General features: G+C 37.7%; 1 pseudogene across 1 annotated transcript; it reads right to left on the bottom strand.

Annotated features, from left to right (window-relative positions):
- Window positions 1-5,790: 5,790 nt before the first annotated feature.
- Window positions 5,791-7,519, bottom strand: LOC149827017 (bZIP transcription factor 53 pseudogene; annotated as a pseudogene). Its single transcript, XR_016434834.1, has one exon. The product of XR_016434834.1 is annotated as a bZIP transcription factor 53 pseudogene (transcript).
- Window positions 7,520-8,639: the final 1,120 nt, after the last annotated feature.

Below are 8,639 nucleotides of genomic sequence, written 5' to 3'. Positions count from 1 at the left end.
GATACGTCGGGCCGAAGCGTTGCCGTGTTCATCGCACAAGATCAAATGGCAATGTTTCATTGTTTTTTTATGCGCTCGTGATTTTTAGCAGCGGTCTTGGCCGCAGCTAAACCTCTCAGCAAAAAACAGAGAATTAGCAAAAAAGAATGTGTAGCATTACGCCGCGCGTTGGACCACGGGTTTTTCCCATATTAGTTTTAGATGTCAAGCTCTATACGTAACTAATCAATCGTGTCATGTTTAAGTTTTTTTTTTTTTTTTTAAGCCTGGTGATAGGTACATCATAGATCGATCCCTCAAGGAAAAAACTCTGTGGCTAGGACCCGGGCTTTCAGGGCCTATGCCGATTGTTGGCTTGCTCAGAGGATACGACGGCCACAGGATAACCTCAACTGCCCGTATGAGGGTATCGGCCCAACCCCACTACGTCAAACCCCTCGGGAAATCATGTTTAAGTTCAATGGTATTATTATTACCATCACAAATCCTTTTTAATTATCTTCAGTAATTTAAGTATAAGCATTCAACGTGCATTTAGCCACCTCAGTTCTCAAATATTTAACACATGCCTAACTTTTCAAGAAATTTCTCAGTTGTCTTTGTTTTTCTTCAATATTTTAAAAACTGAACTGGTTAAACATAAATTTTCGGTACAAATCTTAACAAACAACAACAACAACAACAACAAATCTTACAGTATGTAAATTGCCCTTTATACGGCAGGTGTCCCCCGCGTGGCCAGCTGGGTGGTTGAGTCTGCTGAGACGAAGGCATCGGATCAAACCCCGCTGGCGCATGGGTGCATCCATAGGTTTTAGAAGTGGGCCACGGAAGTCAGGGTGGTCATGGGGGGCCCCACCCCGGGTTTTTCTGGCTTAGGTGAGGGATCCTTATCATAAAAAAAAGTAAATTGTTATTCATATTTTCTTTTTCAGTATAAAGTATTTAGTCTCATCTCAACATGACCTTGTTTGACGTGGCACTTGTTCCAAAAACTTTGTTTGTAGATTAGTCTCTCTCTCTCTCTCTCTCTCTCTCTCTCTCTCTCTCTCTCGTGCATGTCCACCCACTGCTGATGAACTAAATAAAACAGGAACCTATCTTAATTTTTTTCTGATTAAAATAAGTTAATCTGCTATCTAATATTGTCACTTGACTGCAACCTATCGCACTAAACAAAGGTTTTGTGAGATCACCATCTCCCCACTATGAAGCACTGGTAAAAGGACATGTTTCCTTATTTAATCAATTTATTAGCTTTTATGAAAATGGATGGCATATGCTTTATTACAATATTGCATTTATAGTTGAATTCAGGCAACCAAATCTCTAGAAATTAATAGGGAATGAATCAAGTTTTCATCATCCCTACTAATAGATGTTAGTCTAATAAGGACTCACTAGCCCAACCAAAACTATCCATTTTATGTTTCACTTTTTCTTTTTTTCTTCAAGGCTTTTCCTTTTGATTTTTCTATGTTGTACATTGCGTATCAGATTTCCATATCTCTTTTCACGTGATTACTTTTATCACCACAATCTTTTAATCTGCACCAAGAACATATGAGACTATTAATTAGTGATTTCCATTAGTCATATTAGATAGAGTATTTCATTCCTTAGAATATTTAAATTGCAGATCAATACGGTTGACTTATTGTTTCACCTTTCTAGTTTTGGCTTCGGTCTTGAAGTTTATTTTGTTCTTATTAAGGCAATATAAGTAAAGAGTTTAGATGGTCCCTAGTTCACGGTAAAAGCCATAGGGACTTACAAGTTTCGGATCATGTGATTATAGCATACATGTAGGTGTTTTAAGACATTTAAAAATCAATGGCTCACAATGTATCAAAATTTCATGACTTTATAAACTATGTCGACTACATTCATAAGGTCTGGTTGAAAAAGATACAACCTACACCTATGATTTCTAGTTTGTGGAAGCACTGTAGCATTACTCATATTATATATATATATATATATATATATATATATATATATAGAGAGAGAGAGAGAGAGACAGAGAGAGAGCTGCTAACCACCTTCTCAACGCACCGTGAGCGCACGTCAAAGGGTAAAAAAAACTCTTTAGGGGCGGTTTTATTGCATTAAAGAACTGTGATATATAATTGAAGAATAAAACAAAAAGGGAAATTAAAACCATTGGCACTCTTTATTGCAATTACTTTAAGATCATCAGTTAATATGCCTGTGAATGCCATGTGATCTATCTCATTTCTTTGTATTAGACAACTTCAAGAAAGAAACGATTGAGTTTTTTTTTTAAGCACTAACAAAGATCATAAATGCCAAAAAAGGTATAGTATTATTGACTTTGTACTTTAGTAAATTGATAAAGATGCCCCCAACTTAGGAAAATAAAGATGTCAAAGTCTTCTCTCAGAGAGAGAAAGAGAGAGAATATTCCCAACTCTTGGTTCATGATCATACAGTAGAGTTGCATTATCTTAACCAATGGGTCTCGGGTTCGAATATCACCAGAAGATATATCTCCATCTTCACCACTTAAAAGTAAAAGCAACAGAAAAAAAAGGAAAAGGAAAAAGGATAGGTCCTTTGTCCATATGAACCATGATTAAGTAAAACTAGGTTGGACCACTAATTGCTAAATGGGCTAAACTGGAGACAGAGCCATGAGAAGCAATTATATTTATACCAACCAAATATGCCAACATTTTCTGTGCAAAGCTGGGGCATGGTTCTACTGCTCAACAATAATGATCCCAAAAATCCCCCAGAAAAACGCAGGCCCCACCGCACTGCCATGTGGGCCAGCCATATTGTCACGGGGCATGTTTGATTCATGTTCCCTGGGAAAATGACCCTTTTCCTGCAGGAAAGGGTTGTTTCCTACCACTTTCTTCTTGATCAAGTCTTTGCTAGTAGTACTCAAGCTGGTATTCAGCTTGGAGTCTCACTGACCCTAATAAAGACCAAAAGGAGGCCAAGATTGTCTTATGAATGACTAGGCCAAGTCTTTCTATAGTAAGTTTTTTTTGTCTTTCTGCTCAAATGATAGACCCTGCCAAGACCTGAAAGACTTGGTCCGTTTTCGGAACCTTTGGCAGAGTTGACTGAGCCCTATACACACCACAATGTGGATCACCATACCCATGTTTCCTTCTTGCTAGATGCTTTCAGACCCTGCCAAGACCTGAAAGACTTGGCCAGTTTTTGTAACCTTTGGCAGAGTTGACTGAGCCCTATACATATATACCACAATGTGGGTCACCATACCCATGTTTCCTTCTTGCTAGATGCTTTCAGTTTCAGGATGTTGGCCCCAAGTCAACTAAGCACCCAGTGGCTCCTTGAAACTAATTAGGTTGCGGTTAAGAGAAGGAATCAGACAACTTGAAGTTAAGTGATCGGTTTGATTAATTATGTAAGTTTGAACAAAACAATCAAGAAAACATAGTAGTCTAAATTTTAAAAATTAATCACAACTATTTTATTCTTCTGTCACCAGCAAGAAAATGCCTTAACATTGTTTCTTATTAATTGTTACTCATGTGGGATAGTGGTATTGCACTAAAGATGAAGGAACAAGTCATGATATAACTCAAAAGTTCAAATAATTAATTAGTAAGCTGTCTTTGCACTGATGGGTCACAAGGGCTGTCCCCCTCAAAAAATTTGTATTGTCTATAGGAGAAAATAAGAACACAAAGGGTGAGGCGTATGTCAGAAAAATATGGGGAATCTTTTCTCTCTCTCTTTTTTTTTTTTATTTCAAAATCAACCGACATGAATATTTCTCTTTTTGTAGGAATCGTCAGTTGCCAAACTAATATGAACAAATGCTCTTTATCATTCTTTTCTGCATTTAGTTGAATTTAAGTAGTTAAGTTGCTGTCATATACTGCAGATGTTGACCTTTAGGCTATTAAATTCCCTCTTCCTTTATATTGCAGTGATTTTCAAGGAATATCTAATGTAAAATTGAGTATCTTTATTATCAAGTTGAATAAGTAGAGACAACTAATAGATCCCCTTATGCTATAAGAAAGAAATTACTTATTTTTCAGTTTTCCATTAAAAAATATTTATCTCACAACGTTTATTTGAAATAACCTGGAAATGTTCCAAAGCTCTCTCGGTCACTCTCTCTCTCTAGCAGGAATAAGGCCCTCCTAGCCCACCGATTTCCAGAACAAGTGGATCTTAGGTGTGTCTGTAACAAAGTCTATAGCATCATAAACTTGTGTGTACATGGGTGTGCACAGGTGTGTGCATATTCGCGTGTATGTGTGCGTTCTAATCTCATAAAGAATCACAGGTTGTACAGAGAGAATATTCCACATCTCAATTATATATTCAGTTATAAGCACATATATGTCACATGGCAGAGTTCTTTGAAGTACCAAACAGAGTTGATTGCCATCATTGAAGTCACAAACTTTCTCACCAAAATCCCGACTGATATCATGTCTTCGCTAGAATAAGCAACTGATATCATGTGCTTCTATTTTCCCATTTAACTTGCAATTAGTTGAAACTAAATGCTATGCTAATTCCATAGGAAATGAGCAGTTCAAATTCATGATGTGTGATTCTGTTATTGTCGATTTTGCAAACACGACACATGTGAAGACGCTTTCGGTGTAATCATGTTCACACCAATTATCGTGTTTCTTATATTTGGACTGTCCTACCTGCTATTTACAGTAAATTCAGACTAACAAGAACGTCTTCTTACTATTCAGCTTAATTTGGTCACGCCCACAAAAATTTGCACCTAAAATCAACACTAACCATAAACTGCTGGAGGTAAAATTATAGGGAACTCTAAAATGAGGTGAAACCCCACCATCAAATTTTACCATAACCATAAATCTCTAAGAAATATTTTGTGATAAATTAAAAGAATTAGGATTTTTTGAGAAATTTTCAGGAAAATATTAACATATCTAAATTCTAAAAGTACATAATTTTTTTTTATAAAAATGTAAGAGAAAACAATAAAAATAAAAAAAGTGTATATATCATGTTAGTGACAGGATAATAACACGATAAAAATGATATTCTCAACATAGTTGATATTTTGAAAATATCACGGTTTTGGGATTACTAGAGTTTTTGAAAATCCGGGAGATTCGGAGGAAACAACCATTATTTGTGACCATGACTTTTACATGTGAAAGATATATAGACCTCATACTTTAATTGTACCAATAACTTCCTACCCTTTTAGAAATACCAAGAAAAAATTCCATGAAATTTATCCCAGAAATTGATCTAATTATTGCAGGTAACTATTGCTAACTTTCCTCCTTTCAAGTCTGGAATGCTTATTTTCTGATTAAGGTTCCCATAGTATGAGCATAAAAGTGTAGTGGTATTTGTACCAGTATGTTGGCAATTTCCCTAAAATACTTTCCAGTTTCAAAGAGAGAGAGAGAGAGAGAGAGAGAGAGAGTAAACTTTATCATTTTGGCCTACCTCAAGGACCTACCATATCTTTTATTTATCATTCTAATATATTTCAGCAGACAGCAGAATCATTCAATTCATAGCAGATTCTAGATACCCATATTTGTGAATTTCAGAGAAATTAATTTTGTCAAATCCAATAAATCCTCCACCAGTGAAAGATTTTCATGCCTCCAATCTCTCAATTTCCTTAAAAAGAATTAAAGCCAACAACCATATAGCGCAAACAACACTTCTCTCTTAATTTTTTACCAACGCTTTTACATTTTTTTCTTCAGTAGACCCCAACTTTGATTCAGTCATAGAGGAAGTAGGGAAACAGACCAACATTCCATATGCCATCAAACCAACAAATTAAAGGCACCAAATGATACAAAAGACACTGTTACAAAAGAGAAAATACTGCATCACATTATAACAGCAAGACCATTACACTAAATTACATGCATATAATACCCCGATGAGAATATATATCGAAATATATACTCATTTTACAGACCAATAAATAGACCACCTCTTCCATTCCTTAGATCAACTAAAAGAGGAAAAGAAGACAGACAGACAACACTACACAACAGAAATCCCCACTGAATTTCATGACCAACTTCATCATATGACCCCAATGACCAATTAACCACAACTAAAACAGAAAGACCTGCAAACTCTCTCTCCCCCCCCCCCCCGCAACCCAAAAAAAAAGAAGAGATAAATAACAAACAAACAAAAAAGATGATCAGGCCCATCTCCACCTTTTTTTTTTTTTGGGTAATTACATCCATACATCCATGATGCGTATCAGAAGATTATTAGTACTGGAATATATCTGCTGATGCACTGATTGGTTGGTTCATGAGAGGCACATCCAATGGTCTGAGCAGTGGATCAGGGTACTGGTTTGGTGCATCCATGATGAGCCCACTGAGCTCCTGCATGTAGTTGAGCATCTCAGTAAGGCTCTGCAGCCTAGCACTCAGCTCCACGATCTGGGCCCTGAGGGTCGAGTTATCTGCCTCTAGGCTCAGGTAGTGCTGGGTGGTGACGTGCATCCTGGAGAGGATCTGGTTGTTGTCGTTCCTAAGGAGGGTCACTTGGGCCATGAGGTCATCCAAATGCTTCTGCTTGCGCATCCGCGACCTCCTTGCGGACTCGCGGTTGGAGAGCATCCTCTTCTGCCTCCTCTCGTCCATCTTCTGCTGCAGATCTTCCTCAGAGTTGCCGCTTGAAGAGGTGGTAGAGATGGTGGGACTAGTAGTATTAGAAGCCATCCCTCTAGATATGATTTTCTTGTTTTTTTTCTGGGTATTCTCTCTCAGAAGAAGGAAAATTAGGCAGGATATATATATAGATTTATATATGTAGAAATAGATATGTATATATACAATTTAGGACTCGATTTTATTGGAACTAAAGGCCTAAAAAAGCAAGAAAAAAAGGACAGCAGAACCCAATTGTTCAGATATCTCTAGCGTTTATTTCATGAAAAAACGTAGAACCAGTAAAGAAAGACAACAGAGAATGACTGAACAAGATGGGTCCTGCGCCTCAGGGTTGAATTGATCATAAACCCAGAGAGAAGAAGCTCAGATAATAACTGTATCATGAAGTAGAACCATCAAGAACCCCAATATGGTGATCTGGGTGGGGGAGATAAGAGAGGGGCTTTCGAAAGGAAAATATGCCGTGGGTTTTCTGTATTTCTTCTAAAAGAGAGAGTTCAGCAAATTGGAAGGAAACCCACAATGAAACTCCTATAAAAACCCAAGGTTTTGATACCAACTTCAAAAAAAACCCAGAATCCTATCTGAAGAATTCAGAGGTAGAGAAAACCCACAAAGGAAATCGACAGAGCAAGAGGCAGAAACCCGAAATCTTCCTAAAATTGAGATTTTGGGATGAAAAGGCCAGAAATAGCAGGCGGGTACCCTTCAGAAACAGTGAGAGGGACCTTTTAAGACATAAAAGGCTGGATACTGAAGCAGAACCACAGGGGACCCTCAAAGAAAGATGAAATGGAAGCAAGAAAACCTATCGCAAGAGAGAGCTCAGGTAGAGGCAAAAATGGAAGAGGTTCATGAGAGTTCAGGTACTCCAATTTATAGATTAAAAAAGGTGCGTGTGAGCGGGTGGGTGCGTGCGTGCCTGTGTGGGAGAGAGAGAGAGAGAGGGCATTGGAATCCTCTTGAGAAAAAAAAAAAAAAGAAACAAAAATATTGAAAGCAGTGATAAGACGTGGGGTGGAAACATATCTGCACTACCAGCCAATATCCAGCTAGTGGGCAGCGCGCCCCCCCCCCCCCCCCCCCCCTGCTATTTATTTTCCTTCCTTTTCTGCAAAAAAACAAATATGATTCCTCGCTTCACCACCCCCTAAAATTACCGCAGTCAAATTAAATTGGTCTCCGGTGATCTCTCACACCATGATACTACTACTGTCTTAGGATCTCTGATTAAATTACAAAAAAGTTTTTCAAATAGATGTCTCTCTCCTCTTCAATTAATAAAAATCAATAATTAAAATGGGACTTAGTGGCTGCATATTATACTTGTTTGCCATTCAGTCGGTGATGGAATGCAAGGTAAAAAGCATGTGCAGTTATATGGTTTAATGGGTTGTCATTTGTAGTCAATGCTTGGGACAGGGCCATTATAGAATTTTGTCAACATTGGAACAACAAAGCATGGCATCCCTTGAGCTAGGATATTAGCTATAAAGCAAAAAGAAAAGGAAATAAAATTCCATAGGGACCAGCACAATTATCTTAAGATAGGCTGGGAATTAAATTCAAGGCCATAAATAGTTTGGAATCAATTCAGGTCCCATTTCAACATTCATGAACCCTTGCCATATTTGTAGTTGGACCACTTAGCATAACCCATATACCTCTCCTATGAGATTTAACCTTTTTTTTTATGAAGAAGGAAAATCTTGACCTAAAACCGGGTTACCTAATGGGTCTGCCTTCCTGATTGAAGATAAAACTCCGGATTGAGGATACGACCACCCAAATCAAGAATGAGATCTAGCCTTGAGTCACACAAGAAAGCAGACCAAGCTAACATTGATATCAGGCTAACGTCACACTGGGTAAAACTTTTTTTTTTTTTTTAACAATGAAAACCGCCCATGCAACATGGTTGAAGATAGATTGACAAGCATGCCTCTTTAAGGACCTCAACGGCTTCTC

The sequence above is a fragment of the Nuphar pumila genome, chromosome 10 (assembly GCF_984573655.1).
Source record: "Nuphar pumila chromosome 10, dmNupPumi1.hap1.1, whole genome shotgun sequence".
Taxonomy (NCBI): domain Eukaryota; kingdom Viridiplantae; phylum Streptophyta; class Magnoliopsida; order Nymphaeales; family Nymphaeaceae; genus Nuphar; species Nuphar pumila.
The sequence above is the reverse complement of the archived record's forward strand: the minus strand, read 5'-3'. Positions and strand labels throughout refer to the sequence as shown.